This window comes from Mus caroli, chromosome 13 (genome assembly GCF_900094665.2).
Source record: "Mus caroli chromosome 13, CAROLI_EIJ_v1.1, whole genome shotgun sequence".
NCBI lineage: Eukaryota > Metazoa > Chordata > Mammalia > Rodentia > Muridae > Mus > Mus caroli.
In genome coordinates this window covers 71,293,965-71,306,518 of record NC_034582.1, presented here as the reverse complement: position 1 = coordinate 71,306,518, position 12,554 = coordinate 71,293,965, and the positions used below count along the sequence as shown (strand labels likewise).

The window sequence follows — 12,554 nt, the reverse complement described above, 5'->3', positions numbered from 1 at the left end:
TGACCGAATTAGTAAGAATGAGCAACTCTAGCAATATGACTTTTTTAGTAAACTGTAGAAATTCTTCTAAGTCAATAATGTGATACAAGTTTTTAAGCATAAAGAAATTAAAAGGGTCCTACATTATGTCCTTCGGTTATTGTATGAATAACATGTTTAGATTCGTTCTATGAAGTTTAAAATGGTGACCTTTAATTAATCTAAATATACTTAAGTAACTCACAATATTATTACCAGGTAAATAAATTCTTAGTATCTGCAGGTCTCTTCATCCTCTCTTTTCCTCTTCTCTAACTTTTAACTGTCTTCCATCCATCCATTAATTATCCCTTTCATTTACTATCAGGCTCCTATTTTAGACCTTGTATTGGGCTAGGAAGTGGATGCACCAACATGAATAAAGACGTGCCCCCCTCCCCCATTCTGGATTTCATAAATTTAAAGATGTGTCTAAGAAGATATGATTCAAAACATTTTTTAATCAGAATAACTTTAAAAGAAACACTTTCATAATGACAGCATTTAAAATACAGAGAGTGTATCTACTTGGGCTTGGATAGCACAAACTGATGAACATAACTGGGAACATAATTGTTTTTCCCCCTAAAGCATCAGACAAAGGGATAGAATTGTTGTGTTAAACAACATTTTCAGGAGTCATGATGTGGATAACTTACTAATATACTTTAATCTTTATCTGCCATTAGTTATTATTGCTCTCCTTAACTATAGATGGCAAAAATAACTTGGCTTAGATAAAAGTTTTACAAGAAAAGTGTTATTTTGACTGATAATATTTATTATAATTTGTACCCAAAGGAAAAATAATGTGGAGAACTATATTGAGAACTTCCTTGTTACTGAGATTAATTTTAAAGAATATACGTCTGCCGTTGTCATCCAAGAACACCAAGTAACTCTGGTAGATGTCACAGACTCTTGTCAAAACATCATGTATCGCTCCCGACTGTGAAGAGGAAGCTCCTAATCTAGATAAATCATTGTTAGGAGAGTTGGCCACCAGACAAGGCACATTCTGTCTTTCAGCTTACTAAGAAACTAACATTACACCAAACACGAGAAAACAAAACAACACAAAACAAAAAACAAACAAACAAGGAAACAAAAAACCTGGACATACTAAGCACAAAAGGGGTGCACTGTGCCATGTGAGATCATTTTCCTCCTTACAGTGAGAACAAAGGCAAAGCCAGCATCTAGCACTATGCAAAGAATTCTTGCTGTGGGCTTGTTTGACTTTACTTCCAAAAAATTCCACTACAGTCATCAATCAGAGAGAGAATAATGTAGCCAAGATCTTAATATAATGGGAAGACTGAGTGCACTGGGTTAGACTGGATTCCAAAAGACACCAATCAAGGCTCCAAAGCTGTGGCATTGGCATTGTGCTCACTCATATAATTTATTTAATGGCATCATCTTTAATTAAAGAATGATACATTTGAATTCCCAGTTTTACTTCCTTGATCAGCATCAATCCCATTACCTCAAGGTGCTGCTCACTTCTTTGTAAAACAAAATATATGCCAGCAAGTCAAACTGGATTCAGCATTTCCCAGTGAGGCTCACAAGCCAGCAAGGTACAGTGGCTTCAGCACTTACCAGTGAGTCTCCAGCCAGCAAGGCACCCTGGGTTCAACACTTCTTCCCAGTGAGTCTTACATGGCAGCAAGGCACCCTGGGTTAAGCATTTCACAGTGAGTCTCACAGCATTTTCTTCCTCAGGAAAATCTCTCTTTCAAAGAAGATGATCTCCAGTTTATTGCCAAAATTCTTTCCAGGAGCTTTGAATTACTGCCCACCAATGAGAGCAAAGTTGGTAGAAGAGGGCTAAAATGGACAAATCAAAATCTGGACTATCATGTAAGGTAAAATATCCAAAAACTAGAATAAGTTACATCACATGGGAAAATGAGAAACAGGATAAAATGTCACAAAAACTAAAAAGTTGACATGCAAAATAGCAGTTCTGAAAGAACTTTAGTCTGAGGAAAGTGACAATCCAGTTGCTAGTTAAAGGTTTCTCTTTAGTAAAAAGAAATGTTTAGCTAAACTAAGGTCACATTGGATTATCCCCTAATCTTGGAAGACTTCCCTTTTGATAGAAATGGGGAAGTCTGAACACCAGAATATGCTCACAAGAATGATACCATGTAGTATCCTTACCAGCTCACAAGAGGTGTGCTGTCATGAGCCACTGAACTATAGAAGCTGGGAGAGGCTTGGGGCAGAATCAGTCCAGCATCCATCAGAACAATGGCCTGACCACATTTCCACATTACACTTCCAGTCTCACAGACGTAAGATCGTGTCTTTCTATTGTTCAGGTCACTTCATCTGTGATACATTATTGAGTCAGCTTCAGGAGATTGCTGTGTTTACCAAGTCAACATTTTCCTGTCTTTATTTTTTATACACTTATTTAAACTTGTTTTCTGTTACTCTAGAATTGAACCCTGGGCCAATTATTTAACAAAGGCCTGATATATATCCCCATCTGTCTTATCCCAGCCCATCTAGGCCAGAGCCTCTGTACCTTCTCATTACCCCATATCTTTGAACATGGAACCTAGTTATTACAGGCTTCAGCAAGGCTCATAAATCCAAGGGGGGGGGGCGTCACCTGTTGTGAATCCTCGGGTGATGATTCTGTCTACTACCTTGGGACATCCATGTTAGCATTCTACCAGAAGCCTCTTCTTAAGCCAGGATAAAAAAACCCCAACTCTGACTACCAAAGGTATCTTGAGCTCTTATCTATGAAGGATGGTGTATAAGCTAGTACTCTTAGCCATCTCTTACTCTTGCCCAAATGACTCAATATAACTTATAAATAAATAGGATAATATACACATCTGAAAGCTATGTTTTTCCTAATGATTTTAAAAATTACAAATGGAAAAGTGAGGAAATAAACTAAAAGAAGGTAGCCTATAGCCAATGCATTTGCATGTAATGTTGAGGTAAATTTTGTCTGACATTTGGGAAAATTGGGAAAATTCTTTTTTTCAATGCCATCCTGTGATATGCTGTAATGCACACTGGCAATTGATAGGTGTACTTCACAGTAGAACTGATTACTTCTAAATAATTTAAATAAGCTATTTTTAAAATGTGGCTTTTAAAAAATCAATTTCTTTAACTTCTTTCTAAACCACTGTCCTGGGCTTTAACTTAAAGCTGCCAAGTAATTCAGATTTAGTAGTGAACTCAAGCCTTCTCATGGAGAATATATACATACATGTAATATATCATAAATATATAATATATAACAAGTATATATTAAAATCTAAATTTTTATGTAATTTTTGGTAGTTGACTAAATCTCCAAATAATCTCCCATTCTTTTCATGTATTTTCACAAATTAGATTCTGGTCCCAACCTTAAGATGCAAATCTGACATTCTTTAGTCATTTCAACAGTCATCTGTCTCCAGAAGGTATGGAACTGAAGTATAAAGAGTTGAGGTTCCGATGCACAAAGGATGCTTGCAGCCAATTTTTTCAAGAACCCCAGGTTAATTTTATGATGGCAGGCTGCAGTTTTAACGTATTATTTCTAAATGCATAAATTTTATCCATGCTTGTTGAATAAAAGAAGACAAGGGGATGATGTCCAATAAAACCTGAGTTTTAGTTGGAGAAAAAGTCCTGTGTATGTGCATCTTTTCTTAAATTCTTCCACTCGGCACTTAATTTAAAAACTAATATTTCAACAAGAAAGCATTTTATAGCTCTTTGTTTACCTTTGAAATTTATTATAATACAGTAAAATATGCCAAAGAAATACTTTCAGTATTAAATAACTCTATTCATTTTTTAAGATGGAGTTATTTTCAAACACAAAGCAACACTGTGAATGTTTCATGTTTTATATGCATACCAATGAAGTAAAACAATGCTTTGGAGAAGTGAGGATCAAAACTATAAATAAAAGATTATTTTTAGTTATTACCAAGAGTGTATGAGGCAAGAACCTTTCTTCAAGGGTTGGAATAAGCAAACTCCCAGACTCTTAAATCAAAAGGAAAAGCTTTTCAGTCCCTATAAAATCATGCATTTCAAAACAGACACTAAATCAAAGAGGTAAGATATGGCAATGTCAGTGAATATGTGTTCACATAGAAATAGAAGACTATGGCTAGACAAAGATTATGAGCTTCAGTGTTCTGGCTAGCAATGAAGAGTGAGCAAACACTCCCACCCAGAGCTGCTAACTCCTCCTCTAACCCAATCTCACAGGAATCACTGAAAATCCAGCTCTTCAGTGTGGGCTGAGGCTAAGAACCAGGCTATTCACACAGGCACTAACCCATATTTTTGTGCCAGAAAAAAAAAAAGTAGAAATGAAAGAAAGAGTTCAGCAGAGCTTAACAAGAACAGGCTAGGTACCAAACAGTACAGGATGGGCTTGGCTCACAAATTCCAGCACAATCTTTCAGACTGATGCACGATACAGTTCAGCTGTGCCTCATCTACACAAGACATTGAAGATCATCCAGGATCACAAACATTTTTAAATTTTTAATTAATTTATTTTTTACACTCCATATTTTATTTCCCCTCATCTACCCTCCAACTGTTCCATATCCCATACCTCCTTCCCACTCCCCTGTCTCCATGTGGATGTCCCCACCCCCAACCCCACCTGACCTCTAAACACCCTGGGGCCTCCAGTCTCTTGAGGGTTAGCTGCATCATCTCTGAATGAACACAGACCTGGAAGTCCTCTATTGTATGTGCATTGGGGGCCTCATATCAGCTGGTGTATGCTGGCTGGCTGGTGGTCCAGTGTTTGAGAGATCTCTAAGGTCCAGATTAATTGAGACTGCTGGTCCTCCTGCAGCATTGCCCTTCTCCTCAGCTTCTGTTATCCTTTTCTAATTCAACAACAGGGGTCGGCTGCTTCTGTCTATTGGTTGGGTGCAAATATCTGCATCTGACTCTTTCAGCTGCTTGTTGGAACTTTTGGGGGGAACAGTCATGATGGGTGCCTTTCTGTGAGCACTCCATAACCTCAGTAATAGTGTCAGGCCTTGGGACCTCCCCTTGAACTGGATCCCACTTTGGACCTGTCGCTGGACCTTCTTTTCCTCAGGCTCCTCTACATTTCTATCCCTGCAATTCTTTCAGACAGGAGCAATTATGGGTCAGAATTGTGACTGTGGGATGGCAACCCCATCCCTCACTTGATGTCCTGTCTTCCTGCTGGAGGTGGGCTTTATAACTTCCTTCTCCTACTGTCTGACATTTCGTCGAAGGTTCTTTGAGTCCTGAGAGTTTCTCACCTCCCAGATCTCTGGTGCATTTTGGAGGGTCTCCCAAACCGATTTCCTGAGGTTGCCTGTTTCCATTCTTTCTGCTGGCCCTCGGGGCTTCAGTCCTTTCCCCCTACCCAATAGCAGCTCAGGTTCCCCTATTCCCTCCACCCCTGACCCCGTCCACTTTCCCTCCCTCCCCATTTGTGATTGCTTGCTTCTCTCTCCCAAATGGGACTGACATGTCCTCACTTGGGCACTACTAACCCCACATCCGATAGAGGGCTGATATCCAAAATATATAAAGAACTCAAAATATAAATTACCAAAAAAAAAAAAAAATACCAAACAACCCAATCAAAAAATGGGGTATAGAACTAAATTGAGAATTTACAACTGAGGAATCGCAAATGTCTGAGAAGCACCTAAAGAAATGTTCAAAGTCCTTAGGGATCAGAGAAAGGCAAATCAAAACGACCCTGAGATTCCACCTTATACCAATCAGAATGGCTAAGATCAAAACCTCAGGTGTCAACACATATTGGAGAGGATATGGAGAAAGAGGAACACACCTCCATTGCTGGTGGAATTGCAAACTGGTACAACCACTGTGGAAATCAATATGGAGGTTCCTCAGAACATTGGAAATAGATCTACCTGAAGACGAAGCTATACCACTCTTGGGATTATACCCAAAAGATACCATACCGTGCCACAGGGGCACGTGTTCCACTATGTTCATAGAAGTCTTATTTGTGATAGCCAGAAGCTGAAACAACCTGGATGTCCCATGACAGAAGAATGGATACAGAAAATGTGGCTCATTTACACAATGGAATACTACTCAGCTATTAAGAATGAGTACATTCTGAGTTTTGCAGGCAAATGGATGGAACTAGAAAATATCATTCTGAGTCAGGTAACTCAGACCCAAAAGTACATGCATGGTATGTACTCACTAATAAGTGGATATTAGCCAAAAAAAAGTACAAAATACCCAAGATATAGTTCACAGAACTCAAAAAAAACCTCACAAACATTTTAAATAAGATTGAACTGAAGACTAAAAATGCTATGAGGCAGTGACCAGAAATCAACTGTTTTTTACACCCATGATTAAATTTACCAGCAAGAAGACATAGTAAGCATCTCCAACAGTCTTTGACATTTAGATCATTCTGATATACAAGGTCAGAGGATATTGGGTTTTATTTTGTTTTGCTTTGGGGAATTTTAGAAACTTAAAGCTTGATGTGATCTTTTTAATTATAACATAACTGTTTTATTATAATATTCTCAAAAAATACAGCACAGTAGGATAAAAATAGAAAATTGTGAAGGCCCCCAAACCCAGGGAACCTGGCTAGATTGATAAGTTTAATAGTGGAGGAAGAACTTTCTCCAGGACCTAGACTCCGAACATCAAAGCTATAGAATACTACAAAATCATTTTGAAACAGAGAATAAAAACCAGGAATATTACCTTGTTGGAAACATTTAAAAGAATAGACTATGACCCAAGTGTAATCATTAGCATCAATTCGGTGCAAGGCATTGCATTAGATTCTGAAGATAACAGAAAGAATGAAAGAAACAAAGATCCCTCCATCTTCTACTGGATCTCTGGGGACCATACATCATTCATTTGGGGAATACTATCAGAATACAATACAGTGAGCCCCCTATGTTTAACTCAGTCCTTAAAGATTCATTCCTGGTCCAGATTAATTTTTTGATATACCACAATTTACAAAAGGGACAGTTCTCACTCAGTCATTAACTATTGATCAAATCTGTACTGTATGAAAAGCAACATATTGGGTATTAATGGAAATGATCAAGGAAAAGATACATACTGTGAGAGACCTGACCATTAACCTGAGGTTAACATGTATCAAGGGAAAAACAAATTTGCAGTAAGTTTATTTTTGCCACCATTTCATAGATACATAAATATTTTAAAACCAGTAAGTATGATGATTAAAAATAGGGAGATCCCCCTAAGTCTCTTCATTTTGAAAACATCAGAGTGCATTTATACAAACCCAGGCAGCACCAGTGCCATTAGCTGACAGGACCTCATTAGGCCATCATTCATCATTTGGTTCAGTGATGATGCAAGCATCAACATAACAAACCAGATAGTGTTTGTTTCTTTTGATATATCTTAATCACTAGTCTACAACTGATACAGGAGTCTATGGGTAATGGGGGTGGTATTTTCTTTTGGTTTGAAGAATTAAATTTACAATGGAATGTTCATATTTTGTTAATATTTTTAACTTCATTTACTGAACCCTTTTGTAATTCTACTTTGGAATTAAACAATATTATTATTAACTTTTATTTACTGCAACATATTTATAAGTGTTTAATCATTTGTTTATATATTCAGCAATGTAAAAGACTTTAATAACTCCAGAAGTATTGAATATTGAAAAAAATAGTTAATAGTAGTAACAATTTATTGAATAGTATATGCCAGGCACTTTCCAAAATTTCTAAAATACTGCCTGATTTAATCTTTGTAAGTATGTGTCTACAAAGATAAGAAAAATAAATAAAAAGTTCGGGCTAAATAAAAAGTTATGTTTGTGTTTGAGCCTAGAAAATCTGACTAAAAGTGCATTTTCCAAGTGATGCTCTACTGAACCTCTATGTATTCTTAAGTAACATAGTTCTGTAGTGCCCTGGATTTGAGATATAACATAACACATGTGCACTTGAGCCTTGTCTCTATCGTATCCAAGTGTTTTCAGATACTTAAAACATCAGACTTCACTTTTCCAAGCTGTGAATTCACTTGAAGAATGTTTTTAATTAAAATCTCATCAATGCATCGTTCAAAATGTTCTCATTGTCAGCATATTTCACTATCTTCAGAGATCCTGTGGCTATGAACATGTTTAAGAGGAAAATACTGTGGGCAATCAGATCACAGCAGTCAGTGACCTGGAAATTATATCTCACAGGTTCTTCACCTACATAAGACTTACACACACAAAATCTAGGTCACAGTGAGATCTCAGAACCACATTTTAAAATAAGAAAAATGAATGTGATTATTTTTTGAATTTAATTATTAAAGCTTTATGGTAACATAGATAATCTTTTTCCCTGAGCATTTCTGTTCTTAATTCCCTAATTGCCACCACTGAGTGTGGCACAGAAGTGTACGACCATAATGACACAGGGTTACAGAGGAAGGGCAGGAGGAGCTTCAATGCTGATACCTAAGCATAAGGACAGCAAGAGTTGGCTACGCCCCTACTCCAAATCTGACAACATAAAGTCAGCTCTCCCAACATCAACCCTAGAAAGAATTCGTTACACTGACGGTTACCAAGCTTCACTCTTTGCTTGACACTATAAGGTCCCCCCTCAACCCTACAGCTCCTGAGTATGTAGGTGATATATCTTCTAATACCATTGCCCTTGTCATTGGTGCATGGCCATACAAACCTTGTCCCAGAGACCCTGGCCATCTCCACAGGGCATAAATATTCCTTTCTGTTACCCAATAAAGGAACCAATTCTCTGAAGCTGTTTCCAGGTGTGATCATTGCCTGTGTACTCATTGTCAATGGAGATCCTGTACTGAACCCATCCACCACACTGGGTTAAGTTTCTGTCCCTACACTCCAGCTCTGTGTGCATCCCCAGGAAGAAGTGGACATGAGGTGACATAGAAGCTGGTCTTTTCTGAATTTTTGCATTGTTGTTGACAACTGGCATTGGAACCCCAACACAGGCTCTAGAGTCCAAATTTTGCCTTGATGGTAATAATTCCTATTTTAGTGACCTTTCTCAATCCACAACTTCTTACTCCACTGCTCCCACTGGAAGGGAAACACACACAAATACACATATAAACACACGCAATCTCCCATACAAACATGCACATTATCAACTAGTCTTAAAGTAGTAACTGTATGAAAAACAAGTTCCAGATAAACTGGTCATATGATTTCACTTAAGTGAAAATGTATAATATTAATATTTAAAGATATACATACACTTACATAAGATATTATAAAGAGATTGAAAACATATTAAGTTTGTGGCCATTCTAACTTTGAGAAAAGATGAGAAACATGTTGTTCTTTATACTTTCTATATTTTAAAATGTCTTAAAATACTGAGCCTAGAGGGATTGAAGGTGTGGCTGTTGTGTGACATGTGCATCAGTAGGTAGCATAGAGGAAAGAGGCCATGTCTAGAGTCAGTGTTCTGACCTCTGAACATCTGAACAATTAGTAGCCTAACACTCCCTGAAAAAAAAAAAAAAAGCCTTAGTGAACCTCCACTCCAACATTAGAGGTCCTAGACAGAGAAGCCTGAGATGACCACCATTCTGGTTCTATGCAATCCTGAGGGCTGGGGGCAGACCATGCCAGAGATGATCCCTGCCTGCCTTGTGCTATAATACATGAATGGGGCATAGCACTCCTGAGGTCTCAACTCCTAGACACCCCAGACACTCACTAAGAGAAGCAAGTCAGTGGTGGAGAACTGGAAGAGGAAAAGAAACAGATGGATGTGGGCACAATGAAGAGAGGCAGAACTGGAGACTCATGGGCAGTGGGGAACAGCCTGATGTGAGTAGCTAGTGAGTACCTGCAACCATGGTGGAGTCCAGTCTTGTGCTACCACTAGGGGCCACATCTGGGCTTGTGGCACTGCAGTAGTGGAAATCTGTTACTACCAAAGGACAGGCAGATGACCCTGGTCTGGATTGTCGCCCAGGAACATGTTGATATCTGGGGGCTATGCAGAACCGGCACCAACACTTTTCTGGGCTTCATGGAAGACCTGGCTCTGGGAGCATGACAGCAAGAGTATAACCCCTCTCCTCGCCAGCTCCAGTACTCAGGAGATCAGCTCCCACACATGGCAGAAGCTGCAAGTATGAGGACCAGAGGATACGAGTGTGAGAAGGATGGCTTTGCTGTGTGGTATCATGGGCTAGAAATATACCTTTCTCTCCCCTCCCTGTTCACCACCTGAAGAAGGTGGAAAACCTGGCCCTGGGATCACAAGAGCAAGAGAGCTAGTCCTGTCCCTCACCAGCTGCAGCATTTAGGAGAACAGATCCTGTACCTCACAAGGGTAGCACAATAGAGGTAACCCTGGTGGTCAGGGCCTGGGCAAGCCTTCCCTGAGGACATGAGTGTGGAAGAGCAGGTCCTGCAACTGCAATTTGTCTACTGTTTGGTGACATGGGTGAGAAGGACTCCCTTGTCCCTTGTTACCTACAGCAGACAGGAAAGCTGGCCCTGAAGTTATTATGAAGGGCATGAGTGTGGGAGAGCTGGTAGGGTCAGCACTCAGGAGAGTAGGCCCTGCACGTCTGCTGTGTATCATAGTAAAGCTGGCCCTGTATGTGGAATTGCAGGTAAGTCAGCCCCAAGGGCATGAGCAAGGGAGAGCTCTCATTTGCTATGCAGTGTCATTGGTGAGGAAGATTCCCTCCCCTCTTTTTATGACCTTGCCACCTGAGGCAAGCAAGAAAACTGGCTCCACCAGGGTCATGACTGCAGGAGAGCAAGCCCTGCACTCTGCCTGGGCAGTGAAGTTAGACCTGGATGGGGAGGATTCAGCTAAGCCATCTTTGAGGGTATGAGCACAGGAGAGCTGGCTCTATTGCCACTTTCTCCTCTCTCGTGTACTTCACCACCTATGGCAGGCAAAAGAGCTGCTCCAGGGACCATGAGAGTGGGAGAAGTATCCATGTCTCTTACCAGCAGTAACACTTGAAGAGCAGGCTCTGCACCTCATCTGGTGTCTTAGTCAAGGTTTCTATTCCTGGACAAACATCATGACCGAGAAGCAATTTGGGGAGGAAAAGGTTTATTCAGCTTACACTTCCATACTGCTGTTCATCATCAAAGGAAATCAGGACTGGAACTCAAGCAGGGCATGAAGCAGGAGCTGATGCAGAAGCCATGGAGGGATGTTACTTGCTGGTTTGCTTCCCCTGGCTTGCTCAGTGTACTCCCTTATAGAACCAAGACTACCAGCCCAGAGATGGCACTACCCACAAGGGGACCTCCCCTCTTGACCACTAATTGAGAAAATGCCTTACAGCTGGATCTTGTGGAGGCATTTCCCCAACTGAAGCTCCTCTTTTTGTGATAACTCCAGCCTGTGTCAAATTGACACAAAACTAGCCAGTACAATTGACCCCTTGTCAACTTGACACACAAACACATTACTAGTAAGCCTCAACCCTTAGTTTCTTATTCATCCCCAAGATTTAAATAATTTTAAAAGCTCCACAGTCTTATATGTTAAAGTTCAATCCCTTTAAATATCCAATATCTTTTAAAATGCAGTCTCTTAACTGTGGGCTCCACTAAAATACTTTCTTCCTTCAAGAGGGAAAAATATCAGGGCACAGTCACAGTCAAAAGCAAAAATCAATCTCCAACCATCCAATGTCTGGGATAAAAGTCACAATCTTCTGGGCTCCTCCAAGGGCCTAGGTCACTTCTCCAGCCATGCCCTTTGTAGCACACACATTGTCTTCTAGGCTTCAGCTGCCTGTACTCCACTGCTGCTGCTAATCTTGGTGGTCATCTCATGGTACTGGCATCTCCAAAACGCTGCTGTCTTCCACTGTAACTTGGCTTCAACAATAGCCTCTCTTCATGGTGCCAAGCCTCAACTCCTTTGCATGACCCCTTCTGCCGTGGGCCACCAATTGCAACCAAGGTGGCACCTTCACCAATGGCCCTCTATGGCCTCTCACAGTGCCAAGCCTCAGCTGCTCTGCATGACCATTTCATGCATTCAAAAACAGTACGGACCCGCCATGGGATCTTAAGACCTCTGGTGAGTGGAACACAGCGTCTACTCTAATCAAATTGCACAGGACCTGAGACTGCATTAATTAGGGAAGCAGAAAACCCACCCTGACCAAGGGCACAAGTCCCTTCCAGTCCCCACCAGCACCAGAGTAGCTTGGGTGCGGAGTCTGAGGACACCCACAAGGTACCCACAGGATCCTCCACAGGATTTTAAGACCTCTGTGAGTGGATTACAACTTCTGCCAGGAGACAGGTTCGAACACCAGATATCTGGGCACCTTCTCTGCAAGAGGAGAGCTTGCCTGCAGAGAGTACTCTGAACACTGAAACTCAGGAGAGAGCTAGTCTCCCAGGTGTGCTGATAGAGGCTAACATAAACACCTAAGGAACAAGATCTAATCAGAGACAACTACAACCACTAACTCCAGAGATTACCAGATGGCAAAAGGCAAATGTAAGAATCTTA

General features: G+C 40.3%; 1 protein-coding gene and 1 non-coding gene across 2 annotated transcripts in view; one reads left to right on the top strand and one right to left on the bottom strand.

Annotated features, from left to right (window-relative positions):
• The window catches only part of Mctp1 (multiple C2 and transmembrane domain containing 1), a 594,489-nt gene that overhangs the window by 388,715 nt on the left and 193,220 nt on the right, over positions 1 to 12,554 (bottom strand). The window lies entirely within an intron of this gene.
• LOC115029148 lies at positions 9,417 to 9,548 on the top strand. Its single transcript, XR_003834716.1, has one exon. It is a non-coding gene; the product is annotated as a small nucleolar RNA SNORA17 (small nucleolar RNA).